Source organism: Schistocerca nitens, chromosome 3 (genome assembly GCF_023898315.1).
Source record: "Schistocerca nitens isolate TAMUIC-IGC-003100 chromosome 3, iqSchNite1.1, whole genome shotgun sequence".
Classification (NCBI taxonomy): Eukaryota; Metazoa; Arthropoda; class Insecta; order Orthoptera; family Acrididae; genus Schistocerca; species Schistocerca nitens.
In genome coordinates, this window is record NC_064616.1 from 605,258,370 (window position 1) to 605,279,942 (window position 21,573).

The 21,573-nt window shown below is 37.9% G+C and overlaps 1 protein-coding gene across 1 annotated transcript in view; it reads left to right on the forward strand.

Annotated features, from left to right (window-relative positions):
* LOC126248535 (hemicentin-1-like) overlaps positions 1–21,573 on the forward strand; it is an 838,517-nt gene that overhangs the window by 815,944 nt on the left and 1,000 nt on the right. The gene's annotated exons all lie outside the window — the stretch shown is intronic.

The following is a 21,573-nucleotide window of genomic DNA, read 5'->3' on the forward strand; positions in this document are numbered from 1 at the left end:
ACACAATAACTTTTCTATAATCATAAATACTCATTAAACTGTTTGAATTTGGAGGGTATCGCATACTTTTGTAAAGTAAAGCCTTTAATATGTTCAGTTACGATACCCCCCTCGGGTAATATTATTTACAGAATGTTAATGATATTAGCCGACTAGGATAAATGTGTCAAATGGCTAAAATTTGGAAAAGTTCTACTTTAATTTTTTTTCTTCTTTTTTTTTTTTTCCCCCACTAGGCATAATGTTTATGTATACAATGACCATTATACTGTTTCAAAATGACTTTTTCCTGCAAATATTTTAGTTGTGTTGTTTCAAATGTACTTTGTGTTATGACTCTCAGTATGACAGCATAATAAAAATAATTAGTAATATATGAAAGTAAAACAAAAATTGTATAATCTTTGCTCCCAGTGAGCCACATGGAAAATCATCAAACACAGACACAAATATATCACATGTGATGTTAATATATATATTATTTCAAAGTCAGCTCTCATTGAGTCACAGAAAAATCAAGATATACTCAAGATAATAGAAAGAACATAAATATTTTACATAGATTGACAGGTCATATGTCCATAAGAAAATATTGCAACTGTCTGCTCTTTTTGAGCCACATAAAGGAAATGAAAACAAAGAACATAATTATAAGTATGGACATGATATATACACACAAACACTAGACAAGTCACATGTATGAATATAATATGCATTTGAAAAAAAGTTTTTTAAATATTGTCTCCCATTGAGACACATAGTCAAGATAGTACAAGAACATATTAATACCAAATTGCACACTTAAATTGGTCACAACATAACACAAACATCAAACTTGGTGAACATCTGATTAGCTGTAGAAAATTGTACACAAATCTTATGCCTAAGAAAAGAATAGTAACAAAATGATGGGTCTTGCACAACAATTTTTACATTGTCTTCTATATTTGGTGCAAGTATGTTCCATATTCAACAATACAAAAAGAAAGCAATATATGTTTGTCACCTCTTTGGGTGCATGGTTAAGCTTGCCCATTGCAAGTAAAGAAGATGTCTCAAAATTTAATATTCAACAGTGACAATAAAAATATAAAAACAATCTCTCAGAGATCTGCAACTTTTCCTGGGTCTATAAGATGAGTGGCAGTTGCTATTTGACACACCCAGTAGAAATCTTTGCTGGTAACATGCTTTACGGAAAATGGGTAACTGTATTCAAAAAGGGAAATGTGCTTAATCGTGTTTATATGGTTTCAATTCAGTGATGTTTCCTAATCCTAATAACCTTCTTGATCTGGTAAAGATAAGTCTATACACATTAGGATGTGGGCTTTCTTTTATTTCAAATGGACCAATGTAAATATCAAAAAACTTCTTAAGTTCGGCTGACAATAATTTTGATTTCTCTTGTGTCTTGACGAGTACAAGGTCCCCTGGTTTGAACTGTGTAGCTTTTGCTTTCGATTTTAATCCAACAACTGGCATCTCAGGAAAAAGTTGAGAATTTCTGAGCTTATCTCTAAGTCTAGAAGTGATGGCAGAAACAGGACTTCCTGTGTCTACTAACACTCTTCCTTCCCACTTGTCAATGTTTATTTTAACATATGGACAAGCTAGCTCAGCATCTTTGTCTATTTCAGTATTTTCAAACAATAGATCATTTTCAATTTCTTTAGTTCCTAAGTCTAATGTCTCTTTCCTACACTTAGACACATCCCTCTCTGTTTTCAAAGCATTGACCTTTGTTTTCATCTGTACCTCTTAACACTGTGTTGCCACTTAACAAACTACTGTTTTCATCCCATTTTTTATGAAGTCCACTATGGATTCTTATCCACCATGTAGGATACAAGGTTGCACTTACCTTTGCTAATTCTTTCCAAAAGGCATCTTTGTTCATACAGTTTCCATAGTTGTTCCACAAAACTTCTAAAAAATTTTCCCCTTTTTCTTGAAAGCACACATTTACATTCCATCCCTTTATATTTTCTTTAATATTATTATTATTATTACCATTCTCATAGATTAGTGTTTCATAGTTCCCAATAGGCAATAGCTTGTCATCAGATACACATTCCCTAGCCTGCATTTCGCTTAAATTAACCCCATTATTACCCATATTTGTCACATCACTTACCTTTACCTCATCATCACTTTTCAATTCTACATATACTTTTATTTCTTCCTCCACACTCTCATCAATAACATCACTTAACTTAGGATCATTATTTAAATGTCCCTCTATTACCTCTTCCTCCTTCTCCACAGCAACCCCATCTTCAGATTCCCCCCTATGTATCTGAATCTCAGCAACAGAGTCTTTGGCTCCATTAAACACTTCGTCATCCCCCTTCTTATCAAATAAACCCCCCAAAATAGATTCTATTTGTGGTGTGTCTGACTTGTTATTAACACCAGTATCTTTTTCAGCCCAGCTATGGAACTCTGCAATACCTTCAACTTCTGCACTTTCACTAACTACCTGTGCTTGAACACTGTTTTTATTAACTGTATCACTTTTACGCATAGTATCCCAAAACCTTTTATTAAATTCTAATTTATTCATTCTAACAACATCAGTATTTTCATGGTAATTACTCTTTACATTGTATTCTCTCCTTTTCCAGTTTCGGTTATGTGTTGTCCTGTCATAATATTGTCTAGCCCCAAAACTACAGACATCTAGTGGGGCTGTCGACCGTTTCCTGGCTGGTTCCCTTGGTCTGTCCATTTGTAGTTGTTTTGTTCACTAGTTTCAACAAACCCCCTTATATCTTGTTCTCTTCTCCAATACCTATTTCTATCATTCCTGTTATCTCTCCTCCATCCTCCCTCCTGTGTATTGTTTCTGAAATTATTTTCATATCTCCTATCTCCCCTATTGGGAGCATTATTTCCAGAATTTTCAAAGTCTCTCCTCCCATAATAATCTCTATTTACATTCCTGTTCCACCCCCCATACTGGTTGTTGCCAGAACCAAAACTTTGGTTATTTTCTCTTTCCAAGGCCCTATCTAATCTATCTACAATTTGAGGAACTCTTCCGTTGAATCGTCTGGTCCATGGACCAATTCCCACTGCAGTCTCTCTGGTAACCTTCTTTTTAAAACATCAATTTGTGTCATAATATCAAAAGAGCTATTCAAGTGAGCAAGTTTTTCAATTGATCTCTGCCAAATTTTTGCATTCCCCCTACTTTCCCTCTACACACTGGTCCATTTAGAAATTCTGACTTTAATCTGGCTTGTATGGATTGTGACCAAAATTTACAAATAAATTTAGCTTCAAACTCTTCAAAAGTATTTCAAGAATCATTATTCTCGTTTGCCCAGGATAGGGCTTCCCCCTCTAGAAACCTTTTTACTAACTTAATTTTTATGTTATCTGACATTCCTACTACAAACATTTCCTTACATTGGTGAATAAAATCAATAGGGTGCAAATTATCACCAGGAAAGCATTTCACTTGGATGTGCCCATGCATTGTATTTTGATTGTAAAGGCCGTTTTTTAGAAGTTTGTCAATTGACTTCTCTAATTTTACATAAATAAGTAAATAACATGAATTATTAAGAATTACATTGGTTTTCGTCTAAAATAGGAGTGTTTACGTGAATACTGAGCGAAAACGTTCCTAGTGAACAAATAGGTTTCACTGGGTGATTTTTATTTAAGGAGATCCAAAATACCTAAGTTGGCCACTATTTTTCGTACCACATAATAATTATTTAAGATGAACTTAGTGTTTTAGCATGATGACATTTGCTGCATCAGTGATCAAGTGATATTAACTTTTGTGTGGGTCAGTTATTCAGTAAAATTTAATGGGTTGACTGTTTATGGAGACATGTTATGCAGTCATTGTTAACACACACAATAACTTTTCTATAATCATAAATACTCGTTAAACTGGTTGAATTTGGAGGGTATCGCATACTTCGGTAAAGTAAAGCCTTTAATATGTTCCGTTACAAGGTTCTTGTATAGTAGTCATGCCTTTGATTCGTTATACTTAAATTAGGTAGTTCAGCAAGTATGTAGTTAACACTGTCAAGAATATATAAATTAATAACTGTTAAAATTCTATATTTTATGAACAATAGTTTACAATGTGTTCTATTATCTACCTTATCTACCTTAGCCATTACTCTGATTGCTTTCTTCTGGTTCACCATAATTTCATTTATTTTTCTGCTGTTTCCCCAGAGTATTAACCCATACCTTAAAACAGATTGAAAAAAGGCAAAGTACGCTGTCCTTACATACTCAAATGTCACACAAGACATCAGTCTCTGCAACAAATATATAACTCTTGACAACCTAACCACTACGTGATCAACATGAGAGTTCCATGTTAGACTGTTGTCAAGTATACCTAAAAACTTTGCCTTTTGTTTTTCTATTTTTGTAGTCTTTGATAAACTGAACCACATATTCTGGGTCTTTTCCTCATTTAATAGTAGACCATTTGCATTAAACCATGATGTTGCATTTTCTTTTGCCAATTTCATATCACTTACAAGTTTATCAAGTACATGGTTTACAGATAGAAAAGTTGTATCATCTGCATACATATACGTCTTTACATCTATATTTTGTGGTAAGTCATTTATGTGTACAAGGAAAAGAAGTGGTCCCAATTTAGATCCCTGTGACACTCCGTGTTGAACCTTGAGTGTGTTAAATCTAATTATAAGAAACCATGCAAAAAACCTTGGCTTACTAAAGGAATAAAAATATCTAGTAATCACAATAGGGAACTGTATGTAACAACAAGAAAGAATAATGAGCCAGAAACAGAAATATTATAAAAAAAGTACTGTGCTACATTAAGAAAAGTTATTAAAAAGTCCAGAAGCATGTGCATCATGTCTGAGATTAATACCTCTGATAACAAAATCAAAACAATTTGGAATATTATTACAAGGGAGACAGGGCAACCAAGAGTACAGGATGACGGCATTACCATCAAACCGAATGGAAACTTGATAAACAACAAGCCAGAACTGCCTATTGGCTTCTGTCTCGGGTTCTTCGGCCGACGTTCATCTAATGATTTTTCTGACGTTTTGCCAGCACGAGTGGCTGGCATTGTCAAAGCTTCACCCTCCATTGCTGGTGGTGAACTGGAGGCGAACTCACGGCCGTAGACTATATGTACCTTGCGCGCCAACGTCCGAGGGCTTCTCCGCGGTCATTTCCGGTGCGGTTCTCCTCTTGCTACCTGCGACGGTCGTTCGCTGCAGTACGGGAAGCCAGGATCCGTTTATCTTAAGGCTTTCCTCTTTCTTGTTGAAACTGTTCGCATGTTTTTGGATTTCTACAGCTTCTCTAAACAAGCGCGTGTGATAGTGCTTCTCTACAGCCAGAACTTCCGTGTCGGCGAATTTTATTACGTGGTCGGTCTCATTCAGTGCGTGCTCTGCCATGGCCGATTTCTCCACCTGCCCCAACCTGCAATGTCGCTTATGCTCTTTGATCCTGGTGTTAATGGATCGTCCAGTCATTCCGACATAAACTTTTCCGCATGTGCAAGGTATACTGTATATTCCTGACATTGCAAGTGGGTCTCTTTTCTCCTTCGCCAATCTAAGACACTCTTTGATCTTCCTTGTCGGTTTGAAAATCATCTTTACGCCGTGTTTGCGCAATATACGGCCGATTCTGTCCGTCACTCTGGGAATGTATGGCAGAAAGGCCATACCCGACATTTCTTTTTCTGGTTCCTTACTTCGCCGGGTGGTGGTTTGACAGCCAGAAAAGAGGCATGATTAGTACACTCGTAACAAGAGCAGGACGAATATGTGAGCCTCAACATCTCAAACGAGAAATGCAACACCTGGAAACTGTTCTGAGGAGCAATGGGTACTCCACAAATTACATTAGAAGTGTAACAGAGCCAAACACTCGGTGAAGTAAGGAACCAGAAAAAGAAATGTCGGGTACGGCCTTTCTGCCATACATTCCCAGAGTGACGGACAGAATCGGCCGTATATTTCGCAAACACGGTAAAGACGATTTTCACTCCGACAAGGAAGATCAAAGGGTGTCTTAGATCGGCGAAGGAGAAAAGAGACCCACTTGCAATGTCGGGAATATACCGTATACGTTGCACATGCAGAAAAGTTTATGTCGGAATGACTGGACGATCCATTAACACCAGGATCAAAGAGCATAAGCGACATTGCAGGTTGGGGCAGGTGGAGAAATCGGCCGTGGCAGAGCACGCACTGAATGAGACCGACCACGTAAAAAAATTCGCCGACACGGAAGTTCTGGCTGTAGAGAAGCACTATCACACGCGCTTGTTTAGAGAAGCTGTAGAAATCCAAAAACACGTGAACAGTTTCAACAAGAAAGAGGAAAGCCTTAAGGTAAACGGATCCTGGCTTCCCGTACTGCAGCGAACGACCGTTGCAGGTAGCAAGAGGAGAACCGCACCGGAAATGACCGCGGAGAAGCCCTCGGACGTTGGCGCGCCAGGTACATATAGTCTGCGGCCGCGAGCTCGCCTCCAGTTCACCACCGGCAATGGAGGGTGAAGCTTTGATAATGCCAGCCACTCGTGCTGGCAAAACGTCAGAAAAATCATTAGATGAACGTCGGCCGAAGAACCCGAGACAGAAGCCAATAGGCAGTTTGTCAACAAGTTGCCACGAAAGCCTTAACAATTTTGTAACAAGCCAGAAGTCAAAAACAATTTGAATAATCATTTTTTTAAATGTTGTAGAGAAAATAGGATCTAAATGTTCATTATTAGGAGCAAGGCAGTTAAGGGAAGAGGCCTTACCCACACAATTTGATACAACTGAAATTCCACCCACCTCTCCTTCTGAAATTAGGAAGATAATAAAGTCTCTCAAGAATAAAAGCTCACATGGAATTGATGGCATTTTCAGCAGGATAATAAAAGCTTGTTCCAAAGAGATAAGTGGGATTCTTAGCCACATATTTAATAGCTCTCTGAAGCAGGCTATTTTCCCAGACAGACTGAAGTTTGCCATTGTTAAACCACTGCATAAAAAAAGGGATATGTCTGATGTCAACAACTACTGCCCAATCTCTCTTCTGACTGCCTTATCCAAAATTTTTGAAAAAGTAATATATTGTACAGTAGCTTCACACCTTTGTAAAAATAAAGTTTTAACAAAATGTCAGTTTGGTTTCCAGAAAGGGTTTTCAATGGAAGATGCTATATATACTTTCACTAACGAAATATTAAATGCTGTGAGTAACCGGAAGTCACCCGTTGGGATTTTTTGTGATCTCTCAAAGGCTTTTGATTGTTTAAACCATGGAATACTTCTAGATAAGCTCATGTACTGTCATATGAATGGGACAGTGCTCAAATGGTTTAAATCATACCTAAGTGGAAGAGTGCAGAAAGTTGAAATAAGCAGTTCACATAATATGCAAAAAAACTGGTGATTTCTCAAAATGGGGAACAATCAAGAATGGGGTGCTGCAAGGTTCGGTCTTGGGTCCTCTGCTGTTTGTAATATATATTAATGACTTGCCATTCTATATTCACAAAGATGCAAAGCTGGTACATTTTGCCAATGATACAAGTATAGCTACCACATCCAACAGACAAGAATTAACTGATGAAATTGTAAACAATGTTTTTCGGAAAATCATTAAGTGGTTCTCTGAAAATGGGCTCTCATTAAACTTTGACAAAACACAGTATATACAGTTCCACACAGTAAATGGAATGACACCATTAATAAATATAGACTTCGATCATAAATTGGTAGCTAATGTAGAATATTCAAAATTTCGAGGTGTATGCATTGATGAGGGGTTGTACTGGAAAAAACACACTGAAGATGTGCTGAAACATTTGAGTTCAGCTACTTATGCTATTAGGGTCATTGCAAATTTTGGCAATATACATCTCAGTAAATTAGCTTACCACACCTATTTTCATTCTCTGCTTTTGTATGGCATCATATTCTGGGGTAACTCATCATTGACTAAGAGTGTTCATTGCACAAATGCATGTAATCAGAATAATTGCTGGAGCTCATCCAAGATCATCCTGCAGACACTTATTTAAAGAGCTAGAGATCTTCACTGTAGCCTCACAATATATATATTCACTTATGAAATTTGTTATTATCAATCCGAATGAATTCGAAAGTAATAGCAGTGTACATGACTACAACACTAGGAAAAAGGATGATCTTCACTATTACAGTGCTTAATTTTCAGCAGACATTGTCTACGTGTTGTCTCCATTGGACACTGTTGTCAACTGTAATTCCCAAAAATTTTATAGTGGTAACTTCTTCCAGTCTTGTTTCATCTATAAATATATCTATGTGATCTTCCTGTTTTCTATTTGTGAACATACATACAAGTAATAGCATTCCTCATGATTTTTTTTAGATCTGGTATTAAGGAATATATATAATAAAAGAATACAGTAGAAGACCAATGGGTAGCTTTAATAAATGAAATAATGAATGCAACAGAGAATCAAATAGGTAAAAAGACAAGCCTAGTAAAAATTCTGGGCTAACACTGGAGGTATTGAATTTAATTGATGAAAGGATAAAATATAAAAATGCAGCAGGTGAAGCAGTTGAAATGGAATACAAACATCTAAAAAATGAGATTGACAGTGAGTGCAAACTGTCTAAAAATGTCTAAGCAGGAATGGTTAAAGGACAAATATAAGGATATATTATCTGTTCGCAATGAGAAGAACGGACTCGGGGGGGGGGGGGGGGGGGGGGGGGGGAGAGTAGTAAGGAATGGACAACGAAGCAAGCTCTGCCCACTGAATCTCAGTACATTGGCTGCCAATGGGCAAACAATATGTGGGGAGAACAAGCTAAGACTAACACAGTGCTAGCAACATACTTGCCATCACAAATAACTTAATGTTCCAAGAGTGACAGTGCCATCTGTTGGCTGCCATAACAAACTGCTACATACTGCCATGGCTGTAGCATCCAGGAAAGTAAAAGCAGAGGAAGAGACAGAGATGTACCAAATGCTTACAAGATTCACCATATCATAACTAGTAGTATGATGTGACATGAATGTGCTTGCTGGTATTAATTCCGTACCAGTTCTCATAGACAATTCGAAATTAAAAGAGCTAGAAATATAAGTAACATGGAAGCAATAAGAAAGAGTGATAAAAATTCCAAACATTTATTAACATATGCAACACAAAATTATAAAATATAAAATTATTATAAAACACACAATAATTATAAAAAACACATGAATCACTCTGAATATGTCTTATTACATTCCTCACCTGTGCATGACTTGGTGTTATCATCACTACTGTCCAGTTCAGCAGGATCATTAATGAATTGGTCTATCACATGTTCCACAACACTTTCTTGCCTCCAATAATCTTGTTCCAGATTCTGAACTCCTGCAGTATCCTTGCCAGCCTTCAGTAGTTCCCAGAAGAGATTCACTGGCAATCTTAAGGAATTTTCATATGACATATCACAAGAAGTACTAATATTTTGCCCCCTAAACATCTCTTAACTTTTGCCCATGCTAGTTCCACCACATTTATGTCACAATTATATGGAGGGAAGCAGGCAACCATGTGGCCATTTCACTGACCACATATGACTTCTTTACAGCTTTGCTGTTTTCTTGAATTGAAGAGAACAGGATGTGGTTTCTCATACCATCATTACACTCAACATTTCTCTTCTGCAGCAATTCCAACATCCTTGCTTTTATGTCATACAGCATGGGTAGTTTGTCAACATGTCTGTTGTGGTATGGAGTATTGTCTGTTACAATTACTGAGTTCAGGGGAAGATGTGGGAGAACCATGTTCATGGACCATTTCTCAAAGTTTTGTTAGTACATCTGACCATGGTAGTCAGCTGTGGATGACTTTGCCCAGAACTTAACTTCAGCTTCCCTGACCAACCCCTGTTTAGAACTAACTCTTACACTTTTAGAGGAGGTTCCCCATGCCATAGAACTGGCAACATCATCCTTTTGCCAACATTTTCCAACTATCATATTGCTGTCAATCCATGTTTCATCCAGATAAACTATTTCACTATCTGCTTCCCTAATATAATTCATTTCTACAATGAAAGGCGACTGTCAATCTACACTCTTGCTCATAAATTAAGAATAACGCTGATACATGGTGAAACAATGCTCTGGTGGGTGGTTTGCGCATTTAAATCACTTCGGGGTATGACCATGGAGTGTATTTCACCTGCGGTCATCACACGGTGGCACTGGCAGTAGTCCACATACGTAGAGGTGTGTTGGTGCATGTCAGAGTACGGTGCAGAAAGTAAGAGTGCAGACATTTTCAGACGTGTGTTGAAAATTGCTCAAAGAACACATATTGATGACATTATGAGGGGTAGAATACTAGGATGACTGGAGGCTGGTCAAACACAGCAGGTCATAGCATGGACCCTCCGTGTGCCACAAAGTGTGCTCTCAAGATTACGGCAATGATTCCCGCAGACAGGAAACGTGTCCAGGCACTGCAGTATGGGACGTCCACAGTGTACAACATCACAAGAAGACAAGAAAGTGTTCCTTAGAGATGTAATGTCCCAAGTCCAGCTGATTTTTTCCTTGACTACTGGCCAAAGTCTCTGCAGACTGGGAACAATTTTTTGCATCAAGAAACTCTTCTATCGTTTTTGTCATGAAACCGCTGTCAATATCATGCAACTGGATTTTTGCAGTCGATTTTGGCCTAAATGACAAAGAAATGAGAAAATCTATACCAGAAATTGTTTGTGACAGGATTCATACCCACCAGCCTTAGAATAGTAGTGCATTAACTTCATCACTACGCTACAGTGAGGTCTTCAAAGTTACACTTGTTATTGCAGCTACAGTCTGCCAGTGGATCACAGGCCTTTTTTTGTCATTCAGAAATGAGGGTCATTGACATATTGATTGTAAGGTGTGATACAATACCTGGGGACATAACCTGCACAACTGAGTATATTCAGAAGTTCGAAAAAGTCGATCCCTTCCCTGGAGACCTGTATTTGTTATGGAAACAGTACCAGTACCAGTATTCCCTCAGGCTTTAGACACACAAACTTGGTTAATATTTTTAACTAATTCAAAGAAAGTGGAAGCCAGTTACAGAGCACTGTTGAACTGCAATTTGAACTGAATTGATATTTACCTCTTTTCTTCTGGGAATTCCTTGTGATTTCTCAGGATTATCTGTGCAAAATTTTTGAATTCTACAAGCAGTTCTGTAGCTTACTCCTGCATATGCCACAGCTTCTTTCATTGGCTGTAATATGGGGTGGAGCAACTCCTTATTTTTGTTCTCCTGCTGGCATCATTCAGTGACATTTTAATAATTTATCTGACCCCACTCCATAATGTACTGTCACTTGCCCTCTGAGGAGTGGATGGGCCTGGAGGCACTTCATCACTCGTCACCAATGGTATTTCTTTGTGACACCAACACCACATGGATAACAACCACTGTTCAATGCCTACATACTGTACACAGCATTCTGTATTGGATCACTGAGGTTGGCAGTGGCTTGAAACAAAAAAAAATGTCAAACAACTTCTATCGACTTCTGTTGGTCCAGAACTAGGGAACCCACATTCTTCTTGTCACACACAAGTAATAGAAGCATTTTTCACTAGGGGAAAGATAGATACCACTTACAGGAAAATTAAAGGGGCTATTGGAGAAAAGAGAAGTAGCTGTATGAATATCAAGAGCTCAAATCGAAAACCAGTACTAATCAAAGAAGGGAAAACTGAAGGTCTGTACAAGGGAGATGAACTTGAAGGCAGTACTATAGAAAGGAAAGAGTATGTAGATGAAGATGAGACGGAAGATATGATACTGTGAGAATAATTTGACAGATCGCTGGAACACCTATGTTGAAACAAGGCTCATGGAGTAGACAACATTCTGTCAGAACTAATGACAGCCTTGGGAGAGCCAGCTGTGACAAAACTCTTCCTTCTGGTGTGCAGGATGTATGAGACAGGTGAAATACTCTCAGACTCCAAGAAGAATGTAATAATTCCAATTTCAAATAAAGCAGTTGCTCACAGGTGTGAAAATTACTAACCAATCAGCTTAATAAATTGTGGCTGCAAAATACAAGGTGTACAACTTTGCTTCCATTCTTTGCCGATAGGTGGCGACAATGGTAAGTAGCTGTTGAAAGAAACAGTTCACAGATGTCAGGCTGTTAGGTTGGACCTCGTTCAACATAACCTCATTCAAACATTAGTTGGTTTGTGTCTGCATCATAAAGTTGTTCTTGATTGAAAATGTCAGTTTACGAGCCTAATTCTAGTCATTTGCAGGAGGTGTTACTGTTTTGTTTCAGTATGGAGAGAACAGCGGCTGAGTCTTATCGAATGCTCTCAAGTATGTATGTTATGTATGCTCTTAGTGAAAGAACATGTCATGAGTGGTTTCAATGCTTCAAGAATGGTGATTTTAACGTCATAGACTGGCATAGTGGTGGAAGAGAGAATGTTTCCGAAGACGCAGAATTGGAGACATTGCTGAGTGAAGACTCGCGTAAAACTCAAGAAGAATTGGCATGATTAGTGGGACTGACACAGCAAGCCATTTCAAAAGTCTCAAGGCTATGGGCATGATTCAGAAAGAAGGAACTTGGGTCCTGTGTGAGCTGAAATCAAGAGATGCTCAACAGCCTTTATGTGTTTGTGAACAGTTGCTTCAGGCAAAAACAGAAGGGATTTATGCATTGCATGATGACTAGGGATGAAAAATGGGTACATTACAATAACCCTAAATGCAAAAAAATCATGGGGATATCCCAGCCATGCTTCCACGTCGACAGCCAAACCAAACATTCACAGCTCCAAGATCATGCTCCGTATTGTGGGACCAGCTGCGTGTTGTGTACTATGAGGTGCTAAAAGCAAGTGAAACAATCACAGGTGCTCATTATTGAGCAGAGCATTAAAAGTCAAATGGCCGCAATACAGCAAGAGGCACGATAAAGTGATTTTGCAGCACGACACCGCTCGACCCCACATTGCAAAACATACTTGGAAACGTTAAAATGAGAAGTCTTACCTGACCTGCCATATTCTCCAGACATTGCTCCCTCTGACTATCACCTGTTTAGATCAATGGCACATGGCCTGGCTGACCAACACTTCTGATCTCATGAAGAAGTCACAAATTGGATCAGTTTGTGGATCGCTTCAAAAGATGAAAAATTTTTTCAATGTGGGAGTCGTACACTGCCTGAAAGATGGGAGAAAGTAGTGCCCAGCAGTGGTAAATACTTTGAATGATACATGTGTAACCAAGTTGTTTCATTAAAGCCTCAAATTTTGGGGGAAAAAAGGCAGAAGCAAAGTTGTTCGCCTTGTACTAACACAAATTCTGTACAGAAAAATGGAAATACTGGTAGAAGCAGACCTCAGGGAAGATCAGTTTGGATTCTGTAGAAATGTAGGAACATGCAAGGCAATATTAACACTATGACTTATCTTAGAAGATAGGTTAAGGACAGGTAAACTTGTACACTTAGAGAAAGCTTTTGACAATGTTGAATGGAACACTGTCTTTGAAATTCCGAAGGTAGCAGGAGTAAAATGCAAGGAGCAAAAGGCTATTTACAACTTGTACAGAAACCAGACAACAGTTACCAGAGTCAAAGGGTATGGAAGGGAAGCAGTGGTTTAGAAGGGAGTGAGACAGGATTGTAGCCTACCCCTGATGTTATTCAGTCTGTACACTGAGCAAGCATTAAAAGAAACCAAAGAAAATTTGGAGTAGGAATTAAAGTTCATGGAGAAAAAATTAAGAAATTGCATTGTAATTCTGTCAGACACACCAAAGGAATTGGAAGAGTGTTGAATGGAATGGACAGCATCTTGAAAGGAGGATTAAGATTAACATTAAGAAAAATAAAATAAAGGTAGTGGAATGTAGTCTGATTATATCAGGTGATGCTGAAGAATTATATTAGGAAATGAGACACTAAACGTAGTAGATAAGTTTTGCTGTTTGGTTAGCAAAATAACTGATGATGGTCAAAGTTGAGAGGATATAAAATGTAGACTGGCAACGGCAAGAAAAGCATTTCTGAAAAAGAGAAATTTATTAACACCAAATATAGACTTAAGTGTTAGGAAGTCTTTTCTGAAAGTATTTGTCTAGAGTATAGCCATGTATGGAAGTGAAACATGAACAATAAACAGTTTAGACAAGAAGAAAATGAAGCTTCCGAAATGTGGTGCTACAGAAGAATGCTGAAGATTAACTGGGTAGATCACATAAATAATGATGTACTGAATAAAATTGGAGAGACAAGATATTTGTGGCACAAATTGACTAAGAGAAGGGATCTATTGACAGGGCACATTCTTAGACATTCAGGGGTGACCCGTTTAGTATTGGAGAGAAGTGTGGGGGATAAAAATCATAGAGGGAGATCAAAAGACAAATACAGTAAGCAGATTCAGAAGGATGTAGGTTTCAGTAGTTATTCAGAGATGAAGATGCTTGCACAGGATAGAGTAGGATGGAGAGCTACATCAAACCAGTCTTTGGGCTGAAGATCACAACAATAACAATAATTAAGTCATTTTCTATGCGCCATTATACTGTGTTATTTGTTGATGTAAAGATCCTTTTTTCCAGTGTTTCCTGATTGTCTTCTGCATTCACTAATGTCATGTCATTAACATTCAGTATTTTTTTGATCTTTCTCACTGACTTCTGTATCGTTTATAAACTGGTTGAGCAGAATTGTGCCAAGTACAGAAACACCGTACTAAATATATCTGAGTTGAGATCTTCATCCAGATTCATGCTGCTTTCTGTTAACTGATACATGATTTTATCCATTCCACTGCACATCCATGTGTGCCGTAGCTTTCAAGTTCTTCAGTTAGTTCTATATGGATGACTGTGTCAAAAGTTTTAGACAAATTCAGAAAAATAGTGGATATAGATTTTCTTTTGCCTTATGCAGCTATAACAGATTCTTTTAGACTTGAGATAATGTTTTCTACAGCTTTCCCTTTTTTGGAAACCATGTTGTACCAGAATCAGAATACTGTGTTTCTCTAGGAATGTGGTCATTCTACTATGCATGAGCACTCTATTATTTTTGAGAAACCAGAGAGTAAAGATACTGATCTCTAGTTATTCAGGTCATGTTTGTGACTTTAAGAAAAGTCACAAAGAGGCATGACTTTGCTTATTTTTAATTTTTCTGGAAATACTCTTTCTGTGAATGAGCAGTTTTCTACATCCAGAAGATGTTCAATTATTTATTGATATTTAATCATCTCCTGTGAACATCTTGGATTTTAATTTATAAATTATTTTTATGAATTCAGTTTTTGTCACTGGTTCCGGGAACACTGAGTGTGATGGTTGCCCAAGTTCTCTAGACTGCATTGATCGATTTCTTTCCCCCTTTAAATTTTGTACATCTATAAAGTTGTTGTTGATTATATTAGCAGTTTTTGTTCCATCTGTAATTATGTTGTTCGTAATCCTCTTTGACTTAATAAAATTTCTGTTATTTACACTCTTTTTGACTACGTACATTTTTCAGTGTTAATTATATCCCTTGCTGTTCTATGTTCAGGATTTGAATTTGCTTGGTTCTGTTTATTTAACTAGCTTTTGCTTCTCTTATTAACTACGTTTACTTCTTCTGATACTGTTTATACAAATGTCTCCATGTTCTCTGTTTGTCTGAGTTACTTCACTCTAGTCCAGAGTTCAATTATTTCTTTGGTAATCCATTGCCTACTATGAATTTGCTTTTCCTGAGGGGTCATTTTGAGGAACACTCCATGAAAATGATGCATTGGTGTGTTAATAAATGTATCATACATGTCACTTGTACCTTGTGTTTGCATTGTTTCATCCCAGTCTTCTTTCCTCAGTGTTTTGCATCACTCCTTTGTTTTGCAATTCATCACAGAGAAAACAAAAATTAGCTCTGTGGCATGTGTGTGTATTAATTTGCAATGTTTCCAGAACACCAAATGAAAAAACAAACATTTGGCTAATGACAAAATTGTGTGTTTCCCATTTGCAGCAGGGGAGGTTTCGCAACTCTCCTGAGCACTGCCGATATGTGGTGAAACATCCCCTTTCTTGGATGCAGGCTTGAATCCATAATGGCATACTGTCAATGAGATCATGAAGCCTCAGTCCAAACTGTCCCACTCTTCAATGGTGCTTCTGCATTAGCAGTGCAGAGTTCGTGGTCATTCTCAATGTCCAGAACTAGCTTATTTCAATTGATCCCACACATGTTCAGTTGTGTTCATAGCCAGGCAACAGCTAGGCCATATCATGTTTCTGATCCTAGCATCCAAATAGTCCCACTCTTCAATGGTGATTCTGTGTATGTAGTGCACAGTTTGTGGTCATTCTTGACCTCTCAAAAATTAGCTTCTTGCAACTGATGCCACACATGCTTGATTGTATTCGTGGCCAGAGAACAAGCAGATCACATCATTTTGGAGATCCTAGCATGCTGAAGGAAAATGATCATGAGAACCTCATGAAGACGACACAATGTATCATCCTTTGAGAGGAAATTGTCACCAAAATGTTGGTGATACAGTCTCACTATGCATTGCAGAATCTCATCCCTGTATTGCAAAGCAATGAAATTGCCCTCAACAATCACAAGACGTGTACAGTAGCCCCATGCAATGCCACCACTGAACATCACTGCACCACTGCCTTGTTGCACAAGTGGAATACAGTGTCCGGGGTGTTTAATTTTACTGGGTTGTCTTTAAACTTGTCTGTGATTCTCAGGGTACAAACAGATCTGAGTTTCTTCCATAAACAACACCTGATGTCAATCCTGGTGCATCCATTCTGCACAGTTTCTTGTCCATCTGTAAATCAGTTCATGACAACGACATTGCGGCCTGCAACGTAGTGCTCACAACAGTCATCAGAAATGGAGGTTCTCATAGTGCAATCATCTCCAAACAGTTTGATATGAAACACAACACCAAATTCAGTTCTACAGTACTCAGTCCACAGTGATTTGACTCAAAAGTCACAGTTATCAATCATCATGTGCACCTGTTAATTGTGTACGGCCTGTGTGGTGTAAGTCCTCAACACTAGCTGTTACTTGGAACTGATTCCATGGCCACACCAAGTAACTTTGACTTCAATGCACATATTGAGTAACCTGATTATGCAGACCTGAAAACTGGTTGTGATTGCTCTTCATGGCATAATGGATGTTCACTGTTCTGTTGCACAGACATCTATAATGCATCCCTGCTGGTGCTTTACTTTCAACTGAAATGCTGCAATTCATTGACGTGTGGCATTCTGCCTAAGGTAGCATTCTTGGTAACTGGATGTATGTTTCCAAACAATGTTGGGGGTGACCTTCTCATTGGTATAGGAACAGTCACAATAGCAGTACATTTGCACGAAGTATCAGGCCAGTGCAAAACGTTCGTTGATGTGTGTATTTCACAAATGTTCATGTTTTGTAGAGTGACTTCTCCCACTCTGCTTTGCTTCTGTTTCTGAGCTCCTATTTTTGTAGATACAAAACATTAACAATGATAATAAGATGATTAGATTTAAACTTCAGTAATAATTTTGCTAATTTTGTCAAAAATGCTTCAATATTACTACTTGCAGACCTGCATACACAGAAAATTCTTAGTTCTTCATTCATTATGCCAGTATTTTCAAATCTTTTTCAATGTATGCTGGAAGGTTTATACATTTACAATATTCAGTATGTTAAAGACTACCAATTTTCTTCTTGTATATACCAACACTTCCACCTCCATGTTTTGTTCCAGAGAAATGATTACTGAGATTACAGTTTCTTATTATTAGATTTTAAATTTCTGCTCCATTTAGCCTATCCTCACTAAAGCATAATGCATCTGGCTGTGTTTCACTCAGGATAACTTATACTTTTTTGTTGCCTGGGTATTGAATGTTTTGGTGCAAGAGTTTAATGTTATTTTCCTTTCAGTGACTCCTGAGTTGTTGAAAATCTGCTTTAGTTGGAGACTGGCATGTGAGCACATTGTATTCATTATTATTTATCTTGTCCCTCTTCTGTTTTGCTGACTGTCGAATAAAACATTTTTTGTTACGTAGTGGCGAACCACTCATTCTGTGAAGTCCATATTGGTTTTCTTTCTATTTGTCCAATGTTTGAGGTAGCTGATGGTTTCTTTTTTATACTTTAATGTATTTCATATTATTTTTGTGGTGCTGTGTGCGATGGTTCAGTTATACTACTGGCCATTAAAATTGCTACAACAAGAAGAAATGCAGATGATAAATGGGTATTCATTGGACAAATATATTATCCTAGAACTGACATGTGATTACATTTTCACGCAATTTGGGTGCATAGATCCTGAGAAATCAGTACCCAGAACAACCAGCTCTGGCTGTAATAATGGCCTTGATACGCCTGGGCATTGAGTCAAACAGAGCTTGGATGGTGTGTACAGGTACAGCTGCCCGTGCAGCCCCAACACGATACCACAGTTCATCAAGAATAGTGACTGGCGTATTGTGACGAGCCAGTTGCTCAGCCACCATTGACAAGACGTTTTCAATTGGTGAGAGATCTGGAGAATGTGCTGGCCAGGGCATCAGTTGAACATTTTCTGTATCCAGAAAGGCCCGTGCAGGATCTGCAACATGTGGTCGTGCATCATCCTGCTGAAATGTAGGGTTTCGCAGGGATCGAATGAAGGGTAGAGCCACGGGTTGTAACACATCTGAAATGTAGCATCCACTACTCAAAGTGCCGTCAATGCGAACAAGAGATGACCGAGACGTGTAACCAATGGCACCCCATACCATCATGCTGAGTGATACGCCAGTATGGCGATGACGAATACACGCTTCCAATGTGCGTTCAGCGCGATGTCACCAAATACGGATGCAACCATCATGATGCGCTAAACAGAACCTGGATTTATCTGAAAAAATGACTTTTGCCATTCGTGCACCAGGTGCATCGTTGAGTACACCATCGCAGGCACTCCTGTCTGTGATGCAGCGTCAAGGGTAACCACAGCCACGGTCTCTGAGCTGATAGTCCATGCTGCTGCAAACATCATCGAACTGTTCGTGCAGATGGTTGTTGTCTTGCAAACGTCCCCATCTGTTGACTCAGGAATCAAGACATAGCAGCACGATCTGTTACAGCCATGCGGACAAGATGCCTGTCATTTCGACTGCTAATGATACGAGGCCATTGGGATCCAGCACAGCATTCCGTATTACCCTCCTCAACCCACCGATTCCATATTCTGCTAACAGTCATTGGATCTCAACCAATGCGAGCAGCAATGTCACGATACGATAAACCGCAATCGCGATAGGCTACAATCTAACCTTTATCAAAGTCAGAAATGTGATGGTACACATTTCTCCTCCTTACACGAGGCATCACAACAACGTTTCACCAGGCAACGCCGGCCAACTGCTGTTTGTGTATGAGTAATCGGTTGGAAACTTTCCTCATGTCTGCACGTTGTAGGTCTCACCACCGGCGCCAACCTTGTGTGAATGCTGTGAAAAGCTAATCATTTGCATATCATAGCATCTTCTTCCTGTCAGTTAAATTTCACGTCTGTAGCATGTCACCTTCTTGGTGTAGCAATTTTAATGGCCATTAGTGTATTACATTTAATGCTGTACCAACTGGTTCTTCAGTTGGCACATTATTGTCTGCCTGTTTTTTACCATGTGATGGATCCAATACTACAATTAATACAGCATCTACTTCTTCTGGTGTTGGATCAGTGTAGTCTTCTTTGTGTATGAGAAAACGGTTGGAAACTTTCGTCATGGCAGCACGTCGTAGGTGTCTTTTGAGTGTGATGGTCCAAATGTACCATTTTTTGAAAATCTTAGATCAATTTTTAGATAAAAGATTGTGATTCAACAGGATAAATAAGCAATGGCAATTTTTTGAAAACGTTAAGATGACCCACAAATCCCAAGATGTGGCCCAAAGAACATTAGCTGATGAGACAGATTGAGTCTCCTGGAATTTGTACCATTCTCAAAATACTTATAATTGTATATCAAGTGATGGTTCCAGTTTCTTCTGATAGTTTTGCAACTGTACTCGGGCTCGTTCACAACCTATTTTTCACGTGCCTCATCTGCAAAGGGGGTTGGTAGTGAATGGTTGCATTTGCACTCCTGATACTGAATCATATATTGGCTAGCCTTTGAACAGCAGTGAATTGAATACACAATTGTCCATACCACAACCTTGAGGTACACTATACAAGTTCAGATTGTGAAAGTTATTTATTTATTTATTTGAAAAAAAAAAAATACTCCTAACTTTGTGGCCATGCACATTAAAGTTCACAAATCCGATCTGGATAAATAATAATTGGTGCAATTCGTAGACATGGTTTATTATCTCACACCTACACACTTTCCTGTTGTTCCTTCACAGTTTATTCACATACACTGGCATCCATGCCTACACTCGCGGTGGCACTTTGCTGCTCCGAACTTACCCCCACAATGGACAATGGACATAGACCTCCTTTTCCCACTTTTATCCCCAGTCCTGAGTTGGGTCAGATGACATTACATTAATCAAAATAATTCCTAAATATATCCACAATTTGTTTACAATTTTATAATATTTAAATACTTAAACCTAAAGACATTATATAATTTTACTCACATATATCACCACATCATTTTATAATTCAATGCAATTTAAAAAATAAAATAAAAAAAGAAAACACTATGCAATGGAACTACGATGCTCATCAAAACACAAAACAAGTATTTTCATGTCAATTTTGCATTACACTATTTTCACTCTGCATTTAATACATAATTTTATTCTTAAGTACAGAAAATTAAAATCAGAACTAATTTTTGATATGCTATCAGATTTACATAATTAGAAATAACTCCATGTTTTGGCACAGTTTCACCCTCTCCCTTCATTTAGTGACGTCTTTGCACAAAATATGATACATACAAATACTTGTCTGGCACTACATAGATCGAAACTGAATGGTGTCTTCATAATAAAATATCGACTTACTTTGCAGTTGTTCTAAACATCTTTATAACTTAATTCTGCTGTGAAACATTTTGATTGAAGTACACCAGCCCAGCATATTATTTCTGCTGTTTTAATTTAAATTTAAATTATGAACTACTTGGAAGAGCTCCATATTATCCCCCATCACGTTACAGTTTTACCATTCAGATGAAGAAACTCACTATTTTTATGAACTTCTCTAGTTTTTGTTATTGGTGGAAAAAGGTGCAAGCATTTACTTTAGTTGCATTTCTGCAATGTTTCTTTGTTATTATAGATGCTCAAAATAAGTTTATTTTTCTTAAGTCAGAACTAACATTATAATTTCAAGATGTTTAACTAGTTATCAGAGCTAAAGGCAGTCTTGTATTTGTCAAATTACTGAACGTTATTTTTAATATATGTCAAACTAGTGATTACTGAAAATATTAGCATAATTAGCAACTTAAACTGCAATGCTGGTATAGTTAATATCAGTAAATAAACTGGTTTCCTAGCTAAGAAT